This window comes from Prunus mume, linkage group LG8 (assembly GCF_029339155.1).
Source record: "Prunus mume cultivar Tortuosa linkage group LG8, ASM2933915v1, whole genome shotgun sequence".
Taxonomy (NCBI): Eukaryota; Viridiplantae; Streptophyta; class Magnoliopsida; order Rosales; family Rosaceae; genus Prunus; species Prunus mume.
The window spans coordinates 17,630,844-17,649,501 of NC_142705.1; the positions used below are offsets into that span (position 1 = coordinate 17,630,844).

The 18,658-nt window shown below is 36.0% G+C and overlaps 1 pseudogene across 1 annotated transcript; it reads left to right on the forward strand.

The window, feature by feature from the left end:
- Window positions 1–9,895: 9,895 nt before the first annotated feature.
- Window positions 9,896–12,323, forward strand: LOC148914901 (uncharacterized; annotated as a pseudogene). Its single transcript, XR_016122733.1, has 7 exons — window positions 9,896–10,001; window positions 10,531–10,582; window positions 10,762–11,026; window positions 11,422–11,470; window positions 11,557–11,637; window positions 11,794–11,886; window positions 12,144–12,323. The product of XR_016122733.1 is annotated as an uncharacterized LOC148914901 (transcript).
- Window positions 12,324–18,658: the final 6,335 nt, after the last annotated feature.

Genomic DNA, 18,658 nt, shown 5'->3' on the forward strand with positions numbered 1-18,658 from the left:
TTAGCAGCAGGGCCAAGCTTTTCGCTCATGCTCTCTTTCAATGCTTCAATTAAATTATCTTCTCCAACAATATAAGGACGATCCACTGCATTCGGGTTCAATAGCATGATGACCTGTCCAACTATGTATATATTGTCACAGGAAGTGGCGTTCAGATTTAAAAGTCAGGTAGGTGAAACTTACCTTAAAAACTCGATGCAGTGAATTTTATTGATAAAAATAAAAAGATACACCTAGTCAGGGGGGACGTAATGAGCCTTACCCTCAAATATGCATATCTATACATAAATAAAAGCTTAACAAAAAAAACAAGAAGTAAATGCAATGCAACACAAAAACTAAACTATTTTAATCTAAAATTGTACCCTACGAGGCTTAGAAATCTTAAATTCTTCAATTATCTCTTCATTATCGATACTATTAGCAAACTCTCTTTTAATGTGGAGAATCATGCAATCAGCAAGGAATTCATCAGCTATGGTGCTTCGAAGTCTATACTTAATAATTCTCATACATGAAAAAGCTCATTCCGTTGTTGCTGTAGAAACAGGAAGAGTCAACACCAACTGAATCAATCTGTAAAGCAAATGGTAGTTTTCTGCCAAAGTTGTTTCCACCAATTGTTGACATAACTGAGGAAGAGTGGTGAGGTCTTTAAAGCAGGGAAGGCAATGCATATCATTTTGAAAATACCTCAACTCAATTTCCAAACCTTTTAAGTTACTTGGACTGAAATCAGCAGGATAGAATTTCTCAGCAAGTTTACATAGATGCCCAATATTGAATGATTTGAAGGAATTACGAGGATCCAATGCTGAGCTAAGAATAAGAAGTTCAACTGTTTGCTCTGGAAATCTATCATTTAACTCCCTCAACATGCAATCTATCACATCATTAAATACATCAATGCAATAGTAATGTTCAACTGTAATAAAATCTTTTTGTTGACATCTCAACAAAATTCTTAAAATCAAAGACCTATTTAATTTCAACAAAATCCCCAAATTATATTTCATTCCTAATTAAACCCTAGAAAACTCAATTTCAAATTAAAATTAAAACTAAGATGCATACATTTATTTTATGAATAACCCAATAGAAGAAGATAATTAAAGAGAATAGATTAAGAAGAATACTTGTTTCCTTGTATATGAGAAGAGAAGAGAAGAGGTTGTCCAGTGTCCACGATTGCATAGTACAGCCAAGACTTGCGTTGAGAAGAAGCTTTCCCGACTCATGCTGGAATTGCACTGCACAACCACTATTTGGCTGCTTAAGTTATATTCTTTCTTTTATTAAAGTTTGACTGGGCCATTCATAACATGGGCTGGCTGGTTATAATTTTTTTCAATTTTTTAAAGTTTGAGTGGGCTTGTGCTGTGGGTTTTATATGGATTGGGTAGGCAAGAGTGTATACCAACACATGGAATAGATATCAATTACATAGCTTATTTATAGGTTTTTTTTTTTAGTGAAATATTTTTGGGTAGGTGGTAGCCTACCCTGCCCTGGCTTAAGATCCGCCCCTGCCTAGAAGTCTAAAGCATATTGTAGTGGCATAGAATCAAAAAGAAGCGAATGTGGTAGTATATAGCTAGCACTCTCGTTTGTTACACAGGATTATCTTAGCATGGCCTATGCTTAGGATTGTCTTGACTTAGCTTGGCTTGATTTAAGTCGGATAACACTTACCCTGCGTTTGGTGTATGCTTAGACTAGTACTAGGACGAGGATTATATTTTTTTATATTTTTTCATGGGTATAATGTATACATGTGTATATATGTATATTATAATGTATACAAGGGTAAAATACATATACACACATATATATATATTATAATATATAATATATATGGGTATGTTATAATAATAATATGGTGTATATATGTATATTATAATATATAATATATATGGGTATGTTATAATCATAAGATACATGTATATATGTATACTATAATAAATATAATATATATACATATCAGTCCCTTTCTATTGAGGGATCCTTCAAATAATTTTATTTGAGGGACGCCCTTTAGGGTACCCTACAATTTTTTTCCCAACAATCCAAACCATCTATTTTTTAGGTCTTCATTCATAGATTATCCTTACAAAAAATTAGACAAATCGGAAACCGTTTCGATATCCAATTGTGTCTTACAAAATCAATGAACACGGTGCTTCAAGAAAGTACTAAAATTTCAATAACTCAATTGAGTGGTCAAATGATATCGGATTCAAGTGATTTTTTGTAGAGATGATCTTTGAATGAGTATCTACAAAATAGACGGTTTGGATTAGTGAAATACAATCCGGAGTGAGGCCTACAAAGGGTGTCCCTCAAATAAGCTTATTTGAGGGATCCCTCAATGGAAGCTCTCTAATATACATATATTATACATATGTAATGTATATCTGTATATTATAATCAGTCCCCTTCAGTTAAGGGATCCCTCAAATAACACTATTTGAGGGATGAGGTGCTCAGCCGTTGGATGTCTTTTAATGAGATTGTGTGGCTGTGATTGTTTTCAAAGTTTTAACCCGTTTTCACTCAAGTGACCCCGCAAAAGACCAAAATCAAGCACGCACGCGAAAGAGAAACGAAGAGGAAGAGCCAACCCTTGCAAGCGGAAGGGCAGATCCACCATTGCCAGTTGAAGAGCGGACCCGACAATCGGGTATGGGTATTGATGTCGATGGTTATTTTTCTCTCTCTTTTCTCCATTTGGGTTGTGGTTTTCAATTTGGGGTTTCTTGATTTTGAGTATCATGTGTATGTGTTATCTGAGCTGGGTCTGAATGGTTATGAGAAAACAAGAAACCATTTGATCTTCTGTTAATCAATAAGGAATGTATTCGAATCCTGTGGGATTCACACTCTGATTTGTGAATTAAATTTTTTTCTTCTTCACATTCATGTCATTTCCTCTACTTTCTGTTGATTTCTATTGGGTTTCAGTTTTATTTATTTAAGAAATTGCTTGTAAAATTAGAGAATGAGTTCTAACTGCATAGGCAACCAAAAAAAAGAACGAAAAAAAAGTCAATTTCATATTCGGATATCAAATAGTGAATGGGCTTGTGTGCTTTTCAATGACAAACAATTATAAGCATTATGTTATAGTACACATTCAAAATTGTTTTTGTACTTGCTTATGAGATTGCATATGAATTGTTAATTCGCATTTGAAATTGAAATTATTTTTGTGCTTGATAAAAAGTCCAATAGTAGCGGTGAAGTTTGTGCGGAAATTTTATAGAGATAAGGTCTCTCTCACAGATATGAATTGGAATGTTTTGATTTGAAATGAACGTATGGTTGTGGCAAATTTCTGTAGAAGAAGAGCTTCGAAGGAGCAAACATGATTTAGTTGTTTTCATTGTAATGTTTGTAATCCATAATAAAGTGCTATATTCAGTGTGGAAATAATAATGATCAGAAATTTCTGGTTGATGAGATTAGTTCGTTTGCAGAAAATATATGTGAATAGTGATGATTTGTCATGTGACTTTCAAGTCTGACTTAGGAACATTAGCATGTGTGGCTTTTGTGAATTATGCAGAAATTTGAAGTTGTAAGGCTAACAAATGAATAGCTCTAAACTGCCATGAACCTCTTTCAACCATTAAACGTTGATAATTACAGGTCCCAAGTGACATTACCTTGATACAACAAATAACTTCAAATTTACGTCACCTAATCTAATCTAAGGCATTGCGATACAATTTACACGCTTAACAGAAGATGATTTCATAGAAACTCTAAGCCACGGCCTCCATCTACTAAAGCCAAACTTAACATTTCTGTGCAAAAATGATCATCTCGTTTGTTTTAGCCATATAGCCTGCAAGAAAACAAAAACAAACGAAACAGATAAATACCTTCAATTATCATATTTTCTTCCTACAATTACAAAACTTTCATATAACTCAAACACTATAAGCATCTGAAAAAGAGATACACTAAGTACTTCAAAGCATTTATAGTCATTTTAATGGCTTCATGAATGACAACGCATTTAAAGTTTATTATCACTGTCATACATAAGCGAAAAAAGTATTATGAACATCACAAATTCAGTTAAGCAATTCTATTGTATTTATCTTTATTGAAGTAAACGAAGAAAGTTCCTGAACCGAATAGAATTGTATTATCTTCTGATTCAAAAAAAAAAAAAAAGAACAAAATTCTATTATCTCTTGCATCTAATCCAATCCAATCCAATTCTATATCAGAAGTTGGAACCATAATGGACAGATGTAAAAACTTAAAACACTTTGTAGTTCCAATAAAAGAACTATCATGGAAATTGGAGAGGAAGCAACATGGTAAGCAACAAGGCTTATTGCGGAACAAAAATACCAGAAAATGCGTTAATGCAAGCATTAAGAATTGAAATTATTAATCAAATCAGGATAATATGGTAAATTCACATTTTTTCATATTAAAAAAATTAAAATTAAAAGAAAAATCAGATAATGAATCCTATTTTTATGAAACACAACTACTGTTTGGGCCTAAATTAGCATGCCCAGCCCAACAATAGGAAACTCAAGATCCAGAAAGGCCTAGCCCAAACCAGACCAATAGACTCGGGCCTTAAAAGAAAATCACCTCTTGGGCTCCAAACAAAATGAGCCCAACACGATTTGGATAAAGAAAGGGACCCATCCTAGAACCCACGTGACATCTTTGTATTATCAGGTTTGGAAAAGTCAACAAAACCAACTAGCACAAAGTTGATAAATGGAAGGGTCAGTGGCTGGCAAACTAGAGGAGACACCTTTGAAAATCTGAAGATCAAATCCCTCTCATATATATATATATATATATATATATTCAGAGATTTTTTCTACTTTACGGAAAAGGTGATTCTCCCAAGAGATAAGCAAGCTACAATCTCAGAAAGAGATAAGCAGAAAGCGGGAGTTGTTCAAGTGAAGAAATCAAAACTAACCATCACGAATGAAATCTCACAAGGGGCAGTTAAAATTGGGAAAAGAGATTAGGTTCTTTTTCAAAAAAAAAAAAAAACAGGGAAGTGATCTTAAGAACTGACTATTGAGAGCTCATCTACCAGAAATTGATCAAAACCCCCTTTCTTTACAATTAAAAATGAAAGATCTTTTTTAAGAAATTGCCGCCCATTATTTAAAAAGAATTGCCCTACTCCAGATAACATCTCTTATAAATACAAGAAGGAGTGAACAGGGCAAAAGGACGCTCAATTTCAACAACAAAAAATCCAACATTCAAGTCATCAATCAAACAAACAACTCAAAATCAACTAGAAGCTCACTTGAATTCCAAGTGAAAACCAGCTTTAGATCAGAATTCCCAAGGCTCAGACTTAGAAAATAAGTCATTCAAAATGAGATTTCTCTCGTTACAAATTTGGTTTAGCAAAAACCAAGACAAGTGGAGCTTGAGCTTTTCCCAAACATGCAAACCTCAACAAATTTTACAGTGCAGTTTCTAGCCCATTGAAGTCCTCGAGAACAACCACTTCGCCCTTACAGATGAAGAAGCCGCAGTTCTGCCAACTTAGAATCCTCACAAAAGCTTGAAGTGTATTAAAACTCTGCCAAAATTAACCTTTGGTATCGATCTACAGCTGAAGCTTAGCAGCTGAAGTTGTTAACGATCGATCCAGCCAGATATTTCGGTCTAGCCCGGATCGAACCTCCTATCCAGGCATAAATGGAGTTCCAGCTGTCCTTTCATCTTTCTAGCTTGGATATTTATGTTTATAGTTTTGTAAAGGCGATTCACTTAAGATAAATTTAAATTCCATCAACCATTCTGGCAAGAACAACCTCTTTATACTGAGATAAATTGTTAAAATCCTCACCAGTCTGAGGCAAGAAAATAACTTACTTGGGAGATATGCCTCACCCAAATTCACAATCGCTTGTTTATGGAAATCGGTAACTTGGGGCACAAGTTATCTATTCTAGAATAAGTCTGCTAGAATCTTCATTGCTAGCAGTGGCACGCTCATACACCAAAGAAAGCTGACTTGCTGACCAGTCAATGGTTTTCAAGGCAGTGGGGAACTTTGTCCTTCCACCACAGGAGTGATCACAAAACGGGTGAACAACTACCCATTATCATTTTTAATTCTAAAATAAATTTAAATTTTTAAAAAAAGCCTCTCGCAGGTGCGGAGGCGCGTGCGGAGAGGCTAGTGTGTATATATATTAACCTCCAAAAAGCTCCTTGGGCTACAGATAGGGTAGTTCCGCCCATGCACTGATGATTGAGGAAGTAGAGAAGGGAACCAATTGAGAATTGTACCTTGAGAGCAGAGGGACAATATTTGTAATTGCATAAAGCTCCAACTGGTAGAAGAATAAGAGAAAGCAGATTCTAGTTAAGTAAAGGAGCGACAAAACAAGAGTAGGCAGATGCAATTGAAACTGTTCAAGTACTGGTGTATTGAAAATTGCTCAATTTCATCAATTTATAAAGTATCTTCTTGCTATAAAAAAAATAAAATTGAAGTATCATCTGTACTGCATTCTGTTTCAATATATAGCCATATGATGACCAGTCCAACTATTTATATATTCTCCTGAAAGTCTAAAGCAAGTTGCAGTGGCATATAATCAAATAAGCGGAGCACATAGCAAGCACTCCCAATCCAATAACCGTCTCTACGTACACAAGTTTACCATCATCCAAGGTTTAAAATATCGAGGTTTTCGAAAATATTGGTGGTCCAAAAACATGAAAATATTAGAAAAATATCCATATCAGTAAAAATTGTATAAAAAAACCACAGAAATTATGAGAAAGAGTTACTCATATGCTTTATGCAGAGAAGATGAATTATTAACCAAAAACAATATATTTGAATACTTTATGCAAATATAACTTATTTACTTTGTGTGCATGTGTGTTTTTTCTTCTTCTGGACCAGAATAAAACCAACGCACATAGTGCAAAGAAGAAAGTTTCCAGGACGTACGTACGTACGTACCTCTAATATAAGTTAACCAGAGATTCTACAGCAAATATCAACTATTAGGAGAAATGTTGAATGAAAAATCAAGACGACTGAGGCAATCAATGAGAATACGCAAATGGTGAAAGCTAATATGGAGAAAGTTATATAGAGAAGGGATAAAGATCGAGCATTACTTCAAGATCGAGCATGTATTTTTAAAAGAATAATGAATAAATAATTACTTAAAAGCAAACCTTTATTTCCTTATAATTTCCACAAAGCAAAATAGTTACACTATCCTTAAGCCAAATCACTGCTAAGATTTATATATGTGCTGGAAATGCTAATAATTAAGTCCAAGATGTATCTAGAAATTAGACAAATTCAAATTCTGAATTTTTTTTTTTACTAATTTGGATAATCAAAATGCTGGTCCTTCATATTTTATTATAATTTCCAAAAACAAAAAAACAAAAAAAAAGGTGACAAGGGACTTGTTGTAACTCAAATGGTTAAGAGCAATTACCCCAACATTTGAGGCCCTATGTTTGATTTCTCCTTCTTCCAATATTGCTAATGTTAAAAAAAAAAGAAAAAAAAAAGAAAAGCGAGAATGGAAAGTGATGGAGAACTTGACACAAAGTACAAAGTGAGAGAGAATTAGATGCATTAATTGCTTACAAACCTCTACTAGGTTCGAATCGGAGTTTTAATGAAAACTATGGTTAGCGGAGGTACAGGCCATTTTTGGTATTTTTAAAAAAGAATGATTTAAATAGCACGCCCCTTCTTCTTTTTCCTCTCTCTCTTGCTCTCTAATGCTCTTTAGCTGCAACCAAGGACGGACTCACCCTTTGTCTTTTTAGGCCTAAACTAATATACCCAACCCACCCGATGGACGACCCTACACTGTACAAACATTCGCTGCTTCTTTTATTTTTTGGTCGAAAACAACCCCACTTATTTTCTTTATTCGGTAGTTTATAATCATTCTACACTTCACACACCCCTGCACGTAGAAAATAGAAAAGTGATATGTAATAGATGTGTTTTGAGGGGTAAAACTCATTATGTCAATCTGATTAGGTGTATTTTTTTGTTATTAATGAAATTTACTCGTACTGTCGAGTTTAACACGTGTGTGCATAAGGTAAATTTAGCCCACTCCAGTTTGAAATCTTGGGTCTATCCTTGAATAACTATTTATGACCGTTTGATTTCCTAGAGATCAAATGTTGTCGTCCGGCCACCTCCTTGCTTCTTGCACAAAACGTCTTCTCCATCCTCCCCTCCATCAATGCCCCCACAAAATCAGAACCTATAACATCCTACATCATATGCAAATTCGATGCGGTGAGTCACTTGGCTATGCACTTAAAATCGTGTCCATGGTATGAACAATACATTTATTTCTTGATTGCAAGTAATCAATTTCTTGAGTGCTGAACTTTCAACTTATAGAATGTGTCATCAAATTTCAAAATTAAAAATTGAATACCATGGGGGCATAATATATTCATTTTGGTCCTATCTCTTTCTAATTGTTTTATATCTTTGCATTTAAAACCTAATTTGCTTTCATGCAGCTTCTCGTGAATCAATTGGAACCCTTAACTGAGCAGAAATTAATTGGTGGGAATTTAGAACTTCCAACAATCATCCCAGTAGGTTGAAGATGCTCTATCACAAGGGATGGCGGCATTGCAGCAATCCCTGGCTGAGACATTGGCCATGTTGAAGATTTTAAGAAATATAACAATCTGGAAAAAAGCAACCGGTAACCAATTGGCTTTAGGCAAAGCCTCCTGCGAAGCCTGAAGTGGCTCTCGCGAAACTTACTGCCAAATTGGGGCTTGTCAATAGATTCGTGTTGGGGTGCAGTTTCAAAACACCTTTTGAGTGCTTAGATGTGTCTCTTGATGACTAAGTGTTCGAATTACATATATGAACGTTAGAAACACTTCATATACATGATTTAAACATAAAGACACACTCTTACATGAAGAGATGTATCCTCATTGAAGTGATACCTTTTGATTAAGAGGTGCAATTCAGAAAAGACACAAACTCCCCTGTAAATAGAGGAGGATTATTGCAAAATAATACATATTCAATCCTATTCATTCACAAACTCTCCTCCTCCTATTTTCATAAAGCAAAATTCATCTAGAGACTATAATATGCAGCAATAGCCTCTAGACATTCTTGAGTGTCCTTGTCAATTCTAAAGTGTGTTTGGTGTTTTTCTTCAAGTGTGCACCTCATTGATAAACAACACCACTAAATCACTTCATTGTATCCACAAGACTTTTTGAGTATCCCTTTGTACCAAGGTTGTAGGAGCAAATAAATTTTGAAAGATAGCCTTTACATAAACTTTCATATCTTTCATCTTCCATAGTCATTCCCACAAGAGAGATACATATCCAAGTGGCTCCCCATGGCCATCAGGATCATTTGGAAATGTAGCAAACCATATGTCTCCTTTCACTAAATATTCTATTGAGTCACTACAATGAATCATCCCCTTTTACTCCTAGAAGGCATATATTATCTAGTGTCAGTACTGGGGCCATACTCTCTCACTACAAGAAAAAAGGTTAGTAGTGATCAATTTACTTGTGACCACCTTAATAATGGTCACAAATACAGTAAATTTAATGACCAATAATACTACATGGTCAGTAAATTGATTTGGTCATTAAATTGATTAAGAAATATTTTTTATTTTTTAATGACTAAATTTTCTGACCAATATTTAAATTAGTCACTAAAAACAACTTAAAAAATAAAGCTAGCGACCAACACATATTGCAAACTAGCCTTACTTATGTTAATAACACATCAGTGACCAGTTAACTTTTTTAAACTTTATTTTTTGTTTTTGTATTTTTGTTTTCAAAGCAGCGTGTTCTGAGCGAGCCTAAAGGAAAAAAAAAAAAAGATGAGCGAGACCAAAGAGACCAGAGAGAGCGATATCGTCTTCTTCGACGAGCGTCGTCCTCTTCGTCTCTGTCGTTTCGATTTCTAAGTTTTCTCCCAATATCATGTGAGCTTTCTATTTCTCTTTGCTTTCAATGTTAGTTTCGATTTCATTTGAGTTAGATTTGAGTACGATTGTGACTCTGAGTGTGATTCTCTATTCCCGATTTTCCTTAAATCAGTTAGGTTTTCTTTTGGTACTCAGGCAGAGCTTGATTTTAGGTTCAATTTTGATTTCAGTTCTGATTATTGCATTTTTTTTAATCTACTGCTTCTTGTGAATTTCAGTTTGCAGTGGACATGTTCTGATATAAACAATGCATGTCCTGATTAGACTGTTATATATTGTGTTGAATTTCACAATCCATTGATTTTCTGACCGATTTTGTTTGCTTTAGGCTAGTTTCATACATCTACCTGTAATGCAGTTGACCATGAATTTAAACAGCTGGAAATGTGGTCCTTTGAACTGAATGTTCTTCTATCTGGTCTTCTTCCAAACCCAAAGTTGGAAACCTCAGTGCTACATTATCATCCCTTTGCCAGTACAGTTGAGGGTCTGCGTAATTATGTTTCGATCTATTCTACATTTGCAGAATGCTGCATTCGTCTTGGTTCCTGGTGGATTTGGAGATCGTGGTGTGAAAGGTATGATATTAGCTGCAAAGTATGCCAGAGAGAACAATGTTCCTTACCTTGGGATTTGTTTGGGCATGCAGACTTCCGTGATTGAGTTCGCAAGATCCCTAAGCGACATTTCTTTCACTAACATGTTTTCTTCTAATTTTAAGATCATATATCAGCCCTAATTTAATTACTTGTTTTAGGTTTTGAGTTTAGGAAGGGTGGACAGCACAGAGTTCGATGAACATACACCAAATCCTGTTGTAGTTTTTATGCCCGAGATACAAATTTGTGGTGATGCTTTCCTATTCAGTTATGTACATATGGCTGCAACATTCTTCCTGTGATAGTTCATTCTTTTATGTCTGCATATAGCCTATAGGGTTCAAGAACACATATGGGAAGCACAGTGAGACTGGGATCCAGAAGAACACTTTTCCAGACTCCTGATTACATTACTTCAAAGCTGTATGTTCATTATCTATTACTACGTTCAACCTTGAGATATACAACAGATACCCTGTCTGTTACTGAAAATTCAAATTATAAGTTCAGTTACCTTGTTGCATTTATACAGTAAAGTCGGTGCGGGTGCCATGTGTTCAAACACTGCCGATCTGGAAGAACCCATGGCACACGCAATTGAACTTTTACCTTTATTGCATTTATACTGTAAAAGTCTTCAACTTTGTTGGCTAGTTTATTATTTTGCAGGAAGTCTTTCCTGACATCTCAACTATATGTTGTATCTGTGACTGCTTATATAAAAAAAAATCCCAGAAGACCACCACTTTGAAACTTAATTTTCCACTATTAGCATCTACTTTTAACATTCGTAATCTGGTATTCCTATCAATTTCTAGGTACCATAACTTGGAGTATGCGGGTGAAAGGCATCAGCATAGATATGAGGTTGGTTGTAATTTACTTCAGGTGAAACATGATATTTCACAAGTACCTTTATGTGGTGGACATGGTCTGATTTCGTCATGATGCAGGTGAACCCAGATGTTATTGGAATTCTTGAAGAAGCGGGCCTAAAATTTGTATGGAAGGATGACAGTGGAAGACGAATGGAGGTGGGTTTTCTGCAGGTCTTATGCTCACTTGTAGTGAGCATTTGTCAGAATTTACTTGGTTATAGTTGCACACAATCCTTTCTTACCATTTACTGAAAAGGATTGAATTTGAATATTTGACTGTTTACAAGATTTTGTTACTTTTCTATTCTGCAGATTTTAGAGCTTCCAAGCCATCCATTCTATGTAGGAGGCAATTTCATCCAGAATTTAAATCACGGCCTGGGAAGCCCTCAGCTCTCTTTTTAGGTACTAGTACAAACAAGTGAGCTTTAGATGTCATATACTCACATTTCCTGTTATAATTGGGAGACATGTATGTGTTGCAACATGCATCTTTGAATTACCATGTTTCTCTGCTGTATCTCTAGTGTTTGATATAGAACTTGGGCCATGCTTGTTTCGAAGTACATTACGGATTGTCTCTTTACAATTCTCATTTACATTCAGTGATGCTCTATCAAGTCGTTAAGTCTCTGTACTTCATTTGACCATTGCAATTCTAGGTCTTATCTTGGCAGCAACAGGGCAATTGGAAACATATCTTGACCAGCATCCAAATACAAGTTGACAGCATTGAGTCGCTGTCTCAATATTCCCAGATAATTTTTTCAAGGTAGATTTGAATGTGGATGTGGATGGGGCCTAGTGTAGTAAAAGCTATTGTCTTATCTAATTTTGTTACTTTGATCAGTGCACTAGTAAAAAGATTGCTATAGCAGTTGTCCTCGACTTCATCATCAATGAGGTTAGCTTATAACTCTCATCTTATTACAATACAATTTTTGCAAACTGCACAATATACTAATTTCCTAATTTCCAGTTATCCTCGACTTTATCATCAATGAGTTCCTAATTTCCAGTTACTTGGACAAGTGACAGATAAACTTTAAGCAACTAATTAGAGATGCGCTAGCTAGCCCTTGAGTCTAATTATTCTTGCATTTAGTTAATTCCCGGTTTAGTGCATCTACTAGTGATGAATCTTATGTTATTTGTTTTTGGGAATCACTTGACATTTAGGTTGAACTTAAACATGTAGCATTTTGTTTTTGAGACATCTTGTGAATTTGTTGGAAGAATGTTAGATATATGGATTGCTTTTGAATGCAATGAATTATTCGATGCTATAAATTTTATCTACAGCACTGTTTAAAAGAAATTAATTGTGATTTCATATTGTAATACAATAAATAAAGAACACGGTGAGGTAAACCTAATTAGTTGCCAATTTTTTGAAAAACATTAGTGACCAAGCAAGTGGATCACTAATGTGGGCACGTGACCCAATTTCAGTGACCAAAATGCATGTTTTGGTGACCAAATTGTAAGCCCTTTAGTGACCAAATTTGTGGTCCCTAATAGTGTTTTTATTAGTGACCAGACAGGGATAGCCACTAATTCTTTGTTGTAGTGACCAATAGTAGACATTGGACACTAAATAGAATTTGTGACGAGTGACCACCCAATGACCAGCAATATTTGGACACTGATTGCATTGTGATCAGTGACCAAAAAGGGTGGTTACTGTGACCAAGTGGGTGGCCACTAATACCTTTTTTTCTTGTACTCTCTCTCTCTCTCTCTCTCTCTCTCTCTACAAGTGATAATGGGGAATGGGGAAGAAGACGGAAGTCAAAGCCGACATTCCGGATGGATTGTTCTCTTTGAAATTTCCATGGGGTGGGTGAGAATATAATGTTATTGTGCAAAATAAGGTTGGGGATGGGAACAGCACTCAAGAAGATAGGCACCATGGGTATATTGAATTTACAAGGGTTCAACAAACTGAAAATTAAAATAACACATAATTGGAAATGAAAGGCACTCCATGGTTTTCCCATTTCTATCTTATGCATCGAGGTGCAGATCATTAGGGTGAACTGATCATGGCCCAACATCATGGGGGGGATTAGTATAGGTCGCAATAGTGGGGGCACACCAGACTAAATATGATTAATAAAGTCACATTCCTCTAGGTGGGTTAGATCAACTGGTTTAGGGTAGCAAGCTTACCCCCTTACATCCAAGTTTGAATCTCCCTCTTCGTGAATAGATTATTTAGTGTAGTTTAGACTGTCACTTGTAATAAATAAAAAAAGATCACATTCCTCCATATACACCTTCAAGTTGGAAGAACTCTGAATCGTTTCTCTCGCACTTGCTTATGTTGCTTCCAAAGGATTGGCGCCTACATTGCTATCACCTTACATAGGATGGCTATAACCAACTTCCACATGGCTCACTGGATAGGCTTGATCAAATTCCATGGAAGGATTGGAAGCTTCTCTTGCTCTACAACATTTGTCAACAAAAAAAAAAAAACAACATTTAGAAGCGATGGGGCACAACTTTTCCCCTATTCTCATAGGGACTCGATTAGTTTTTCGCTCAAAATATTCAAAGGATTAAATGATAATATTAAACTAAAATATCAAGCGATTTGATGTCCACAATGAGTAATATTATATAGGCAAAAAGTCACTTTTGGTCCCTGTAGTTTCTCACTTTTACCACTTTGGTCCCTGTCGTTTCAATTTGGTCAATTTTGTCCCTGTAATTTCAATTTGAAGCAATTCAAGGACAATTCTCAATTTCTGGCAAATTTTTGTAACTTCTATTAATTATGGAAGGGGAATTTTGTCCAAAAATTATTAAAAAATTTATTCATTTTTAAAAATTAATCCCCACCCAACCCTAGTCAGCCACCACCTCCCTGTCACCCAACCACGACCCCAACCATCCAAGCACCAAACTCCAAACCCCAAAAAAGAAAAAATCCAGATGAGAAGAGGGTTCAGATCAAGCATGAAGGAGGTGATCATGAGGATGGGGATGACGTCTCCCCTTTTTTCTTCCTTTCTCTCTAAAAATAAAAATCCAAAACGATGGATTCAACCAATTTACCAACGATCGCCATCATCGGATCGGCTCACTTCTTCTCATTCTCGCCACCTTCCTCTGCCGCCACTGTTCCTTTTTCTTCTCTCTCTCTAAAAATAAAAATAAAAATCCAAACGATGGATTCAACCGTTTCACCAACGATCGCCATCGTCGGATCGGTTGCTCACTTCTTCTCATTCTCGCCACCCTCCTCCGCCGCCACCAAGGAGGAGCTCAACAAGGCCAAGATCTTCGTCGTCGTCAAGGCCCATCCCTTCGATTCCGAGATCTTCGCAATCGCATCCCATGCAGACTTCAAGAAAGTTCGAGAGCTTGGCTTTGATGAAGGTTCCCATGCTGTCTCATGCGGTAGAGAAGCATTGCGAAACGAAGACCTTGCTAATGTCGTTAATGATGATGATAATGATGGAGACGACGAGATGCTGTAGCTGCATGAGCTGGTGGGAAGAAGAAGAATCCATGAGCTCCAAGAGGTTGTTGGGGTCTAGCTACATCGTCATATCTGGAAAGAGGGAGGTTGGCTGAGGATGGGAATAAGGTGGGCGCAGTGTGGGGCTGGGTTTTGTGTTTTCTAGGCGAAGAGGTAGGGCTGGACCTAGGGGTGGGAATGGGTGTCGGGTTTGGAGGGAGATGGGTTGGGAATGGATATCTGTGAGGGCATTTTCCCTTCTATTTGGTCGGAGAAGAAAGTTTATGGATGGTGGGCGATGTCTAGGTGCTAGTTGGTGGACAATAGTTTTTGGCGATGGCTAGGTGGTGGTCTGTGGACGATGGTTTTTGGGGATGGTTGGGTTGGGGTGACGGTGAAGGGGTGTGAGAGGGGAGGGGGTTAGCTTTTAATTTTTATATATTTGATTTTAATGTTTTAAAATTATTTTTAAAGAAAATAATAATTTGTGGACAGAATTGCTCCTCTATAATTAACAGAAGTTACAAAAATTTGACAGAAATTGAGGATTGTTCTTGAATTGCTTCAAATTGAAACTACAGGGACAAAATTGACCAAATTGAAATGATAGGGACCAAAGTGGTAAAAGTGGAAAACTACAGGGACCAAAAGTGACTTTTTGCCTATTATATACACTTGTTTTTGCATTGATTAGAGAAAGAATGAGGGTTATCGTTTTGACCCTGTCTCTCATTTCTAACAAAAAAATTAGGGTTTCTGTTCATCAGGTTGTCATAGGCTAACTTCAAAAATTCTTTCATCCTGGCTTCCATAGTAAATTCAAATGACTACCATATCAGCTCCTTTAGTTCACCATCAAAACCCTGCATGCATATTCACCTCTGAAATATCATTGCTACATTCAACAATATATGAAGACTTAATTCCGTTTTCTATTCGGTGGTGCTGATCTTGTGATTCTCCTCGTCTCGGCCTAGGCATAGATAAACCAAGATTGCACAGTGAAAGAATGAAAATGAAACAAATTTAAAGCTTGAAAGTGAAAAATAACTTAAAGTTATTGTTAGTTTTAGTTTTCATTTACTAAAGTAGTCCATACACATTGTTCCACCTCCCTCCTACCATCGTTCCCCTACCGTCCTTCATCGCTCCTTTTTTTCAAATATTTCCTGTGTCTTTATCTCTATTAAGAAAAAAAAGAGGAAAACTTACCATCTCAACATCTGTATCCTTAGGAAAATCTTCGCAAAGTTCAAATGAGATGAAAATATCTCCAATCATGGCCGTTGGCACTCTTTTCTGCTTTGCTTGAACTTAATTGTGCTATATGTGACTAGAAATGCAAATCGATTATGTGAGAGTGACTGGTCAAGGCCCTAAGCCACCAGAACAACCTATGAGAGAAAGATTTGATGTTTCGGACCTCAAATCTTTGAGAGAGAAAATTTTCTTATGTACCAATCAGACCAATAAGTCACTAAAAAAACTAGGGCTGTTCACAATTCGATAACCGTGTCTTGGAGGAGTTGCCGACCACCGAACCGGAGGTTATCAGAGCACCTATTTTGGAGATCGCCGTCGCGCCTAGTTGATGCAAGACCGACTATAATCCGCACGCCGAGAAGTCGGTGCGGTTTGGTTTGGTTCGGCGAGCATCGATGGCAGCGGATTGAACTGAGATTGAGGACCACTTCCTGGTTGAGGGTATGGGGAGGAAGAAGAAGAAAAAAAGAAGAAGATGAAGAGAAGAGGGAAAGAAGAAGAATAAGATGCAGCAACAGCTTGAGGACCACTTCGTGGTTGAGTGTATGGGGAGGAAGAAGAAGGAAAGAAGAAGATGGAGAGAAAGACGAAGAAGATGCAGCTATTTACCAAAACAAATAATAATAATAAAGAAGAAGAAGATGCAGTGGCGGGAGGAAGAGGAAAGAAAAAAAAGATGGAGAGAGAGAAAGAGAGAGAGAGAGAGAGAGAGGAGAAGAAAGAAGGGGATGTCAATGGGATGGGAGAAAAGAAAAAGAAAAGGAGAGTGTGTGGGGCAGGGAAAACCCTAACTTTTTTAAAAATATTTAGATTGTAATAAATAATACAATTACACACATTGCACAAGAAGGCACATCAGTCCAGTGGTATTTGGGCTTTGTGTGTGAACTCTGACAAGAGTTCGATTCCTCATGAGTGCATATAGTCTGAATTTTTAGGCAATTTGCATGGAATCGGTCCGGTTGGTTTTGGTTTAAAAAATTCAAACAGGTTCAAAATCAGTTCACTACTGGTCCGGTTCGAGTTTATGCTGATTTTAATAATTTTAATTAAAAAATCGGACCAAACCGCCAAAACTGGTCTAGTTCGGTCGGGTTTTGATTTAAATGTGCGGCCCTAAAAAAAACCTGAGAAATTAGCAACATCTCTATATAAATTATGTGAATCATTATTTTCACTTGCTACAAGTGGCACCTTTTTTTATATGGAGGTGGAAAGTACTGATGAAATGCTTATCTGTGAAGTACTCCTAGATATTTTCACGAAGAGAAAGAGATAGTGAGAGAGTTAACTCTCCACTCCCTTGATTTCGATCCTTTGGTATATACCATGTTGGTGTTGTGATTGGTTGCTGTTTTCTTCTTGGTGTACAAGCGGACTCAGGTGTGAAGCAGAAAGTGACTTTTGGAGGAATGTTCTTGTGTTAGAATGTACACTATTATCAAAATATTTTTCAGCATAATTAGAATGTACACTATTATTCATAAAACTATAATAAAATAGATTACTAGTAGTATATTTCATAAAAGGAAAATAACATAATTTTTTTATTAAATAAACCAAAACGTTAATCACATGTAGATTACTAATACGTTAATGTTGAATTTAATTTCAAATAAGTTTCTAAATTAATTCCTACATCCATTACAACCATTTGAAGATCTTTCCAAATTCAATGTGTGTCATTAGTTACACCCCCACATAACACGTTAACTTGTAAATAGGGGTAGTTTTGGAATCCAAAAAATAGAATAAATCATATTTTAAGCTAGATTAGATAACTTGCTTACTTGAATCCTAGTCATTGGGTTTTATTTGAAAAAATTGGGTATTTTAAATAGAAAAATAAAGGAAAGGGTTGTAAGTGATTGAAAATGAATTTTATGGGTCTAAGCTCAATTTACTATAAAAATATATATATTAAGCCGTTCTACTATTAATAGTACCGATACCGAATCTTTGTGATAAAACTCCATACATACTGGGTGTGGGCTGCTAGTCTCTCTCTGAAATCTTGAAACCAAGTGATCAACCAAAGTTTTTTAATATGTTAATTTTGGTGACATTGAAAAATTATTAATCCCATTGATGGGAAATTGAAGAACGAAAAATTAACCCCATTGATGGGAAATTTGTCATCAATGCTTCTGAATTTGGTATTAGTTGAATCCTGTTTTATTCATTTAATTTGAACTAGGCTTCATTTGGCAAAATTCCAGTAAAAAAATCTTCAAGATTTTTGTAGTAATGAAGGAAATGCAATGTTAACAATTGTAGTAGAGAAAGCTTTTTGCCGCAAGTCTTTATGTCTGCAACAACACTGGAATTCTGTGTTATTATTTTGATTAGTAACTTTGAGTAGTAATGAAAGATATGTAGGAGAGGTTATGAAGTTTTGATGTTGTATTCGGCTAACAAAGTAGAAAAAATTGAAGCAGAGAGATC